The sequence below is a fragment of the Pinus tabuliformis genome, chromosome 5_1, assembly GCF_031772625.1.
Source record: "Pinus tabuliformis cultivar Carrire ecotype Pingquan chromosome 5_1, CPIR1, whole genome shotgun sequence".
Lineage (NCBI taxonomy): Eukaryota > Viridiplantae > Streptophyta > Pinopsida > Pinales > Pinaceae > Pinus > Pinus tabuliformis.
Window position 1 is genome coordinate 431158508 of NC_142305.1, and position 11886 is coordinate 431170393.

An 11886-nucleotide genomic window follows, 5' to 3' on the forward strand; every position below is an offset into this window, starting at 1 on the left:
TCTAATTGCAAAAGCTATAAGACGAGCAAACTCTCCTGCACCAAGTTGTGGCAGTAGCACTTCCAAATCTATACAAGAGACATCCACATGAACATGGAATTCCTTATTCCAATCAGGGAACACTAGTATAGGTGCAACTACCATTTTTTCTTTCAATATGTTGAGGCTCTTCTAACATTCTTCATTCCACTGAAAAGTTACATCCTTCTTCAACAATTTCTCCATAGGTGCAATGATCTAAGCATACCCCTTGATGAATTTCTTGCAATAGCCAGTATGTCCCAACATAGTGCGAAGTTGTCTTACTGTCTTAGGTGGAGGAAAGTTCACAATGATAGCAATCTTATCAGGGTCCACCATTATTCCTTGCTTACAGACAATATGTCCCAACAATATGCAAAAAGGTACAAAAAATAAACACTTCTTTAGGTTCAAAGATATCTAATTTTGTCTACATGTGTCGAGCATAAGTCTTAAACTTCCAATATGTTTTATCAACAATCCAAATATTGTCCAATCATCAAAATATACCTCTAAAAACTTGTGGATGTATTCCTTAAAAGCTTAAACTACCACCCTAAAAAGTATAGTAGGGGGATTTTTTAATCCAAAAGGCATTACTGTGTATTGATATGAGCCCCATTCTATAGCAAATGTGGTCTTATGTTGATCTTCAGGTGCAATCCTAATATGATGATAACCTAAGAATCCATATGTGAATGAGTAAGCTTCCTGGCCTCCTACATTGTATAGTACTTCATTTGTGAAAGGGGTAGGGAAGGGATCATGTAGACATGCATCATTCAAATTTCTTAGATCAACACAGATCCTAATTTATCCTTGAGTCTTCTTCTCTTGCACTACCATAGGACTCACCCATTCTGATTCTTCTACTGGTTCAGTAATTCCTACTGCTAACATTTTATCAAACTCTACTTTCACGTTCTCCTCATAATTCGGGTTCAACCTGTAAGGTCTTTGTTTGACTAGCTTCACATCAAGGTTAAGGGGAATATTCATCACTCCTAGCTCTCCTATTATACCCTTCATTTCTGAAAATGTAGTGGGAAACAGTTCTTAAGATTCATGAAATAACTCTGTAACTTTATTGACTATCTCTTCATCCCAGTAGTCTCCTATTGTTGAACACTTCGGTTCTTTTTCTGATCCTATGTTTACCTTCTTGGTATTTAGTGGCTTCGTTATATTTAGTATCTCTAGCTTAGGTCGAGTTACTTCACAGTTTCCCTTTGACTCTGCTATATTGATGTTGAGAGGATCTTCTTCTTCATCTGCAGTGAGGTTATAACATTCCAGTGCATTTTCTATTTGCGCAGCCCAATCAGGTTGTTGACATGTCAATGGGGTTACATTCTCAAATATCCTCTTGTTGATTGTTTGAAGGGTCAAATCTATGTATGGGCAATTGTCCTCAAATTTGAATGTTAATACGAAGTCATCAACCATGTCTGCCCAGTTCATGGTACCATGTCGAAGCTTTTATTTCTAGGTACTAGTTCTTAGGGTTTGTCTCCAATGTATGAATCAATCTGTGTACCCATTATTGTTGTGGAATCTCCTTCCATGTTGTAATGCATAGCTATATATGCTTCCTAGGATTAGTTCACCATTATATTTTATCTCCATATCTATATCTATCTGTCCAAACTTTATTCCCATCAATCTTCGACATTCCTGTCAACCTCCTATATTCTCCTTGTGTTCATTCTGCCATCTAGCAGGGGTAGCTTTCAGGGTTATATCCAAGGCTGGAAACCTTTGATTTTCTGGAACTTGTTCTTTATAATCATTAAAAAAATTATTTACATCACATAAGCCATCATAAGAAGGAAGGTTACATACCTTAGATATCATATACCGAACTGATTTGGTAATTCTTGCACAACACCTTGTGGATACTTCATACAGGCTATTATGCCATCCCTCCAACTCTTCTTCTGAACCTGAGGTACAAGAACTATCACACTTCCAACTCAACTTTCCCTCTATAGTAGGGTTAACACAATCTTTTTCCTTCGCTGTCATCTGATAGATATTGTCTATGTTAGTTGCGCAGTGTTCTTCTTTGACTGGTTCTGTATATCTTACTCCTTCTGATGAATCCAAGGGAACAATTACTCTCATATTGTCTCCTTGAAATATCATTTGTCTCTTCTTTGGATTAATTATGGCCATATTTTCAAATGCCCAGTCAATTCCAAGCAATTCAAGATAGGGGTTACTATCATCGACAATCTTTATTACTTCAAAATCAGCAGTAGTGTGAATTGTTTCAATATCCATTGTGACACCTAGAAGTCTTCTTAGAGGGAATATTTTTTGTTGATTTTCCATCCTTAACTGAATAGGTGACCATTGTAGCTTCAGCTTACCCATTAATTCCCATGTATGCTTCGTCAAGAGATTATCACCAAATCCCAAATCTAGAATAATTTGATCCATCTCATACTCGCATATATGCACACTAAACCTCATCTCTCTTCTGGTTCTCTTCTGTCGATGCAAACTATTGATTGTGCGCATCTCACTCCACGGTCTTTCTTTGGATGCATAGGAATTTATCAACTCCTGAATCCCTTCTACAACCTTTTGATCTCTTATATTTCATACAATTCTATAGAAAAGAATTTAATATACCTACTTGATTTGCTGGATTCTGGTGTTATGTTGGAGCTCAATCCTATGTCGAAGCTTCGTCCTGTATCGAATAAGATGACACATTGCAATTACTTTTATGATCGAGATTTGGCTATGCACTAGAGGTCGAAGCTCTAGCATCCATAAAACTTCTCTTTGCTTTCATAAATACTTCTTTTTCTTTCTGAATATAAAAAACAAGAACTTTCTCAACATTCTTTCTAACCCATGCACTTTTAGATTCCTTCTTTTCATTCGCATTATCACTACCAGTCGCAACTCCACTTTTAGTGAAAATACTAATTCGAGGTTCGTGGGTCCTCCTATCAGTAGTAATTATTTGAATATTCTGTGTCGGATGATGATTCCTTTTTTCTTGCATATTAGCCATAACTACATGACATTCTTCAATTACATAGTCAAAGGATTTACAATACTTACATGTCATTTTGGGGTTCTGGCAGTCTCTCGCAAAATGACCTTGCTAGCCGCAATTATAGAAAATGATTTATCTACGTCCTCGACCAGCTCCACCACCTCGACCTCTTCCTTGGTAACCTCCTTGACCACTGCATTGTCCATTTTCCTCATCTCCGTGCTCTTCTTCTTGCATTGTATAAGTGTCAGCACCACACTCCATCATTAGTTTGTAAGCTCAACAATTATTCTCATCATGTCCTACTGATTTATAGAATTTGGAATATAGATTCCTCGGAGTTTGTACATATTTCTTTAACAAGTAACATTTTTCTGAATGATGTTGGCCTCCAATCTTACATATTTCGCACCATAGGCTGGATCCTACATTCAATGGATTCAATGCCCCACTATCCATGTAATTCCTGAAGATAGGGCACTATTCTTTATAATGGCCCTCCAATCTTCACTTCGTACACCATAATTCTTCTCTAACTTCTTTTCTTTTCTTGATTTCTTGGATCTATAGTGTTAGGTTCACCAGATGAATCTGAATATGTTGCATATCTACATTAGTATCTCCTATATGTGAAGCTTCCTATTTCATCGCATTCTGTAAATATTAGGCTTGACTTTCTATATTTTGTTGTGTTAATGGCAATCTGATATGCAGTATCAGTGCAGCTATCAACCATTCTTGATGTTGCTGTAGAGCTATGTCGAAGCTTACTTGATCCAATAACACCTTAAATCTATGATAAATTCCCAAATAAACTTAGTAGGTTTATGTTTGATCTCTTGCAACTTGGTGATGCACTGTGACCCAGACTTCGGTTTCTTAAACTCTTTTATCAGTGTTGTTTTAATATCTGCAAATGTTTTGTTCTGATTATTTGAATAATTCATATGCCATGCTGTTATAGACATTTTTGTGCCTTACAAGTCCAAGCATGAAATGTCCATAAACCAAGGGCTCCTAAGTCCCTAAAAGTGTTGTTCTAACCCCTAAAGGAACAAGGTCAACAGATTACAGCTTCTCCCAGAAGTTCTCCACCAGAAACTGCTCAGAATTGGTCAAAACAGGATCATTTCAGCTGCTCCACTGGCTAAGTGCGTTGCATTGCACCTAAATACACTGTGAGGGTGCGTTTCATTTCAAAACTCCCTTCTGTAGGGTGCGATGGGCGAGAAATGACAAAAGGTAGTGTCATTCCGCGAGGTGGAGAGGCAATGGAAGCTTCCAGAATCTTCTCCTGTGACACTTGCCTCACTGAATTCGACCAAAGTTGAGTAAGAGACCCTCAGTCTCCAAGTGGAAGCAAGAACTGACAGAGAGAAGACACTAATCAAATCACAAGCTGACTCATCCTCCTTACACATGTCTATATATGGATCCCTCATCCCAGAGATCCAGAGGCTGGAATTTTGCATATTGTGAGGAATTGATGTTGGTTTCTAGAGACATACATCAGATTGTTGGGTGATTTATGCTTTGTTTGAGGTGAAGAGGGGCTTCTTTGCTGGAAGGTTGATGCTGGGTCGGAACCACTGGTTGTAACTCCTCCTAGATCTTTTCTTGCTTATCAATAAAAACTATTTGAGTTTTCCTCCACGCTTTTCTATCATTGATGCTTGTTACATTTTGTGTGGTTAACTTAAATCTAATCCTAAGTTGTTTATGAATATAGATCCTTGTCTTTGTATAGTGCTCTTCTTCTGTGATCTTACAGGTACTTTGGGAAGCTAGGCAAGCAAGGGAGCAGGTAGCTGGAGACTATCAAAGAAGAGAGGAATTGGATCAAAGGATTAGCACAAGACACAGGTTGGTTCTTTCTATTCCTCTCTGTCTATAATTCATAAAGGAAATACAAAAGTAGTTTTTCTTTGTTTGTTTCTAAGGCAACTGTCACACCTTAGTGGGATAGAGCAGTTCTAAATAGACACTTTTCCCTGTAACAAAATGGCGACTCCACTGGGGATGAATGTCTAATTAGTTTGTTTGTGTATCACTCTTTGTTGTTTGTTTCATAAACTTATAAGTAGCTCTCGAACTACATTTGCCATAACAAATGCAAAGTAGATAATTGCTGCTTCAATCCATTCACTGGATTTGTTTATGATTTGAACAGCTGATTCACAGACTATCTGATTGCCCTTGTGATAGCTCTTAGATCCTCTTTAGATCTACCCCTGATTGTTGCATTACTGATTGCTTTTTACTCGGCCAAAAACCAAGGACTGAACTGCAAACTGTGACCCAGAACCCGGACATAGTCTCGTTTCTGGCCCAGCACAGGTACTGTTCAGAGATCCTGAATTTCAGTGCACTTCCCGAAGGGGAAACCTGCGCTGCATTTCAGATTCTCTGTGTTACAGGTGCGCTGATCAGACTAGCTCTGTGCAGCTGTGGTTCCTGTGCTTCATTCTTTCCAATTCTATCCCTGAATTTTGCTACCTGTGATCAGTATATGTCTGTTTGAAGCCTCTTTTCCTTAATGTTATTCTACCTCCTTTGTACAAAAGAACTGTAGATGTTTTTGTGTGTTTGTTGAGTCATTTACAGTTTTCATTTGCAAAAGTAGAATAGTCGTACTGTCGTCCTTTGATTTGAATCTGTCGTAAGTGTCGATTTCGATCATAGGAGAAAGTTTAGTTGCTGTTGATGGTCGATTATACTGTTACTATTGCTTTTGGTCTGAATTTGTGATTTTCTAGTGTCAAGAACAAGTGTTCATTTCAAAATCATAAGGTGTCGTAATCATCTCTGTTTTTTGATTTCGAAAAAGAGCTTGTTTATATTTGTCGCTTGAAAAGAAATTCAGATTTGTACATCAACTTTCTTTTTAGCATCAATACTAAGAAAGTCGAAAAACAAATACATGCATGTGCATTTGCATATAGACAGTCTGTTTGGCTTGATTTAGGAAAGTGCATTTACGGTGTGCTCTTTGCTCTTTGCGAAAAGATTGTGTCTTTCTTTTCCCTTAGTAGCTAGGATTTTCATTGCACAAAAGAGATAAAAGTTTGTTTATCATCTTTAGATTGCATTTTAGGAATTACATCTACATCTCGTGGTGTACCCGGAAGTTAAACTTCATAAATAAGATCAACTTAAAATAAATTCAATGAATCTAACAACGCTTTGGAACTTAACGCACAACATTTAGAGGTCTAGGCTAGAGACGTATTCCGGCGTCGTAAAGCCTGGTAACTGTAGTCCTCACTAATGGTTGGGTGATTCCTCCACTTTGAGACGATAAGTGCCAGTACGGACTTGTGCTCCCACGTACCGTCGAGTATATTTTGGGAGACCCCTATAGGCTTAAATCCTTTATCCTTAGGAAGTCGTGTTTGCCGCCCTATCGATCACAATGCACTGAACACAGCATTCGGGAAGATTGACTGCCGTACCGTAAAAAGTATTCTGCAGTTTTGCGATTGGTTTGGTACTCCCTCTACCTAGATCTCCAGAGTAGTCCCTTTCGTTCCTTTTCAGACTCCTTAATGGAAAAGGTCCATCTGAGCACTTGTCACTTCAGGCTCATTAAAAATCGAAGGCGACTAGAGTCATCTTTTGTTTTTTCTCGACTCTTAAAAACTGAAAAAACAAGTTGTGTCAAAGCGTCTAAAAATTTATTTTAAATGGAATATTCATTACCCCTTTCCTACGTTGATCTTGGGTTGAGAGAATGGAGTCCACCAACCAAGGAATTCCCCTTGGAGGAAATCCTAGTCCCTTCTCCTCTTGGGGAGATGTTGGTGCACCCCATATGGCCACATTGTCACTTCCAGGACTGACGATTGGTTTGACTATATGGCTCTTCTCAACCTCTATCGTTCAGAACACCACTATTCCTGAACAATCGAATCAACAATTAGACGAGTCCAGAGTTACCCACCAACCTTCTACTTCCTCTAGTTCTTCCTCTCCTCCTTCCTCTTTGCTTGATGGGGCTGGTAAAGCCAAAAGTCAAGTTCCTAAGGAGAAGAAGGAAAAGAAGAAGAAAGAGAAGAAGAAGAAGGAGCCAAAAGCGAATGGGGGCAAACGAGTGTCGTCTAACGAAAATCCACACACTGCACCGACCAGGCCTAAATCGCCATGTGTCATTTGAAAAGGAGACCATTTTCACAGAGATTGTCCCTGCATCCCTCGAATCTTAAGGGACTGGTCTCCTCATTTGCACAACCCGGTGTCGTCAACCTCTGATGATCATGTTGAAAACACACCGTCAACTAGTGAAAGTGAAGCCCCAGGACAAAAAGGAAAATATAGATTTCCTTGTAAACTGTGTGAAGGCGATCATGTCGTTCACCGTTGTCCCTTCTTAGACGAAGCTAAAAGAGTTTTGGATGATCGTCCGGTTTCACCGTTACGACTTCCTCCTGGATATAAAAAACTCTTGCCGAGTCCGTCACTAGTCGAAAATCCGGCTGACCCGCTCAGGTGGTCGGCCGAAGCATCTGTCATTGAAGATGAACCATCTGAATCCATACCAGACGAAAGTCAAAAGGTCGAGGCGGCAGTTGACCCGGTCTTGCCTTCAGAGGTTCCATCTTCAGATGATACAATCACTGAAGAGAACAAGGATGACACCGTCCAAATTCTTTTCATAAGCACAGACTCTAACGAACATGGGGGAAATTTACCCGTTCCTTTACCGCAGGAAGGAAGTTCGTCATAGTCGTACCCGGCCATCTATTCGGTCCCACCTCCAAGCAACCTAGTTGTCTCCTTCTACTGGAATCAACTAGGCAGAACCCGTTTACCAGCTAGTGTACCATTCCGAATTATTGTTCAAATATATAGAATGGTTATGGCTGGTAACATCATAGATGAGGGGGCTTCTGTGAGTATCCTTTCCTCAACTGCTTGGAAAGCGCTTGGTTCGCCACCGCTTTTTCCTGAGATGAGAAATTTGACAGGCTTTGATAAAGGAACCAGTCAACCGTTAGGGATCCTTCCCGATGTGCCCATAACATTGAGAGGGAAAACCGTTCATATGAATGTAATGGTAGTTCAAGGACCCCTGGATTACAATCTACTCCTTGGAAGAGACTATATTTATTGCATGAGAGCCATTGTCTCATCACTCTTTAGAGTGATGTGTTTTCCGCACGAAGGAAGAGTGGTCAAGCTCGTGGACCAGCTTTCATTTCTTGGATCACGCATAGAAAATAGTCATATACCATCCCTGAATGGTCTTTTCACGCAAGAAATGTCTCAATCTCCAATCCGTCCTCCCGATGAGCGCGAGTGATTCGGAGGGACATGACTGAAACCCAGGGGGCATGCACCATAGTCTGCTTCGGCAGGAAAACTTCGGGTATAGGGTAGGTTTCCACGAGAGAATATGACTAGTTTGTACCCCCGTCCGTGATTGGAAGAGGGGGTTATTCTAGAACAAGATTCTCTTGTCAAAGTTATGTGAGTTGGCGGGCATCGTCGCTCACCTTTGTTTATTTCGGTAGGCATCACCAGAGAAGTGTTTTGTTTACGACGTAAATAGAACTATCTTTGGTAACCTGTAAGAGGTAGACCTCTCTCGCTAAAACAAATGTTTTATCGGAAAGAAGTAGGGGTAACCTTGAAACTCTATTTTATACCTGGGAGCATGCAAACCTTTTGGAGTGCAAGCGAAGAGCGACTAATTATTTTTAAAATTTTTAGGACCTCTAACCCTTTAAACTCGTAGGATTGGTCGTTTCCTAACTTGCATAAAGAAAGGATGTGGGGCAAAACTCTAAAAGTTGTCATTTTTATATGAGACATTCTTATCACAAGACTGGATTAATCGAGCAGTTTTAGCACATAGTTCAAGCTCGTTAAAAAATAAACATAAGACATGAGCAAATGTTTCCACCCGCGTTTAAGCTCATTAAAAAATGAACTATCCCCCGGTAAATAATCATCGTGAATGTAGTACTTCAGCCGTTAAAGCCTTGCTCGTGTTTGCACCGTCACCTCCACTTTTCATTGGCCGATCATTCACCTCCATTTGATTGTTTACCCATTTTGTGGAACAGCTGCGAAGAGTGATCTCACTAGCCATCCTTGTGACACTGCCGTGATTAGAAAATTCCAAACCTTACCTGGAATCAGCTGCTACCCGTTTTATCACTCATTCCTCAAAAGACGAGTCTCCTTTAATGTTATGAAACCAGGTCAAGAAAAGATAGAAAAGATAGATCAACGCCTTAGAATTCAGCCTCTTCGAGGGGGCAACCTCCTTTACATTACATAAATGAACAATTCTTCGATGATACAAATGACAAAACCTCCTTTCTATATATAGGAGTCTAGGGAGTCACAATATAATCCAGCCGACCTAACAATAATAATATAAAGCCACAAAAATAACAATAGAGGGATTCTATGGGGCACAGAAATAACAATATGGGGATAATAGGGGCACAACAATATAAATAAGGGGTATAACTACAATAGTAATGGGGTAATCACTAGTATTATAGGGACCCAACATGCCCCTCTCCTTCAAAAAATTGTTGTCCTCAACGCTTGAGTAGTTCTGGATACTTCTGCATAAAATTCTCATCCTCCCATGTGGAATCTTCAGCGGATAAGTTCTTCCACTTGATAAGATACTCTGAAATTGATCGATTTCGTAGCTGTCGAGTTCTTGTTTCTGTGACTGCTTCCGGTTCCAATATAATTTTTCCTTCCTCGTCAAGTTCTGGCAATATTGTTTGAATTGGGAGCTTGTCACCTATAACCTTCTTTAAACATGAAACATGGAAAACTGGGTGCAATCGAGAAGCTGCAGGAAGCTCCAATTTGTATGCCATAGTACCAATCTTTTCCAACACCTTGTACGGACCATAATACTTTGGTGATAATTTATTATCCTTCTTAGCTTGCTTTAGGGACATTTGCTTATATGGTTGTAGCCGTAGGAATACCCAATCACCTACATCAAAACTTCTTTCACTGCGATGTTGATCTGCCTGTTGTTTCATTCTATTTTGTGCCAACACGAGGTTATCCTTTAAGAGTTGGAGGACTTGTTGTTGATGTTCGATGTGATGTTCCACTGCCTGAACCTTAGAATTTTCTCTTAAATATGATGTGATGGATGGTGGTTGATACCCATAAAGTGCCATAAATGGGGTCATTTTTGTTGTTGTATGGAAGGAAGTGTTATACCACCATTCAGCCAGAGGCAACCATTTGACCCATTGTGTCTGTTTATCAGATACAAAGCAACGAAGATATCCTTCCAAACATTTGTTTACTATCTCAGTTTGCCCATCAGATTGAGGATGATAAGATGAGCTATGAGCTAACTGAGTACCAAGACAAGAAAATAATTCTGTCCAAAAATTTCTAGTGAAAATGGGATCTCTGTCACTTACAATAATCTTTGGGTTTCCATGTAGCTTTTGAACTGTTTCCATAAATGCAGTAGAAACTGTACTGGCTTTAAATGGATGTGATAATGCACAAAAGTGTGCATACTTGGTAAGTCTGTCAACTACCACCATGATGACACTCTTTCCCTCAGACTTGGGTAAACCTGTGATAAAATCCATTGAAACCTCCTCCCAACGTTGGCTTGGAATGGATAAAGGTTGTAATAGACCCGGTGTCTTAATTGTTTCAACTTTATTTTGTTGGCAAACCAAACATTCCGCCACAAACTTTTGAATATCTGATTTAAGGCCATCCCAAAAAAATTCCTTCTTAACCCTGTGGTAAGTTTTTAAAAATCCTGAGTGCCCTCCTAAGGGAGAAGTGTGCAATTCCATAAGAATCTTTTGTTTTAGCTGGGAATTCTTACAGAGGTATAAGCGATCTTTGTACCATAACGAATCATTTTTCCAGCTAAATGTATCAGAAGTACTGGAATCTTGTTGTAGCTTTCGAATAAGTGCCCACACTTCTTCGTCATTCTTCCATTCCTCCCTTGCTTCGTTTATCCAATCTGGTTGGATAATAGAAATGGCACAAAACAATGCTTCCACATCCTCATCCTTTCTTGAGAGTGCATCTGCCACCACATTTTGCTTCCCTTTTTTGTAGATGATTTCAAAGTCATAACCCAACATCTTTGTGACCCACTTTTGTTGCTCTTCAGAGGATAATCTTTGTTCTAAAAAGTATTTAAGGCTATCATGATCCGTTTTTACCTTGAAGTGTCTTCCCATTAGGTAGGGTCGCCATTTCTTAAGTGCATGGAGTATTGCCAACATTTCCTTCTCATAAATAGCTTTGCTTAAAAACTTTCCCTTGATTGGACGACTTTCAAAAGCAATGGGTCTTTCATCTTGCATTAGAACAGCACCAATTCCATTTCCTGAAGCATCACATTCCACAATAAAGGTTTTTGTGAAGTCCGGTGTAGCTAAGACCGGTGCTTGGCACATTGCCTCTTTAAGATGTTCAAAGGCCTTTGTTGCTTCCGGAGTCCATGAAAATGAATCTTTCTTCAATAATGTTGTTAGAGGTGCTGCTATTCTCCCATAATTCTTAACAAACTTGCGATAATACCCTGTCAACCCAAGAAATCCTCGCAGATGCTTTATGGATGTGGGGATTTTCCATTCCTTAATGGCTTTAATTTTGCTAGGGTCTACCTTAACTCCTTCATGAGATACAATATGACCCAAATATTCCACCTCCTGGACTCCAAAGAAACATTTGGATCTTTTTGCATATAATTGTTTCTCCTCCAATAGTTGTAGCACCCTGTCAACATGTTCAACATGATCCTTCCAAGACTTGTTGTAGATTAGTATATCATCAAAAAATACTAACACAAATTTTCTAAGGAATGGTTTGAAAATTGAATTCAT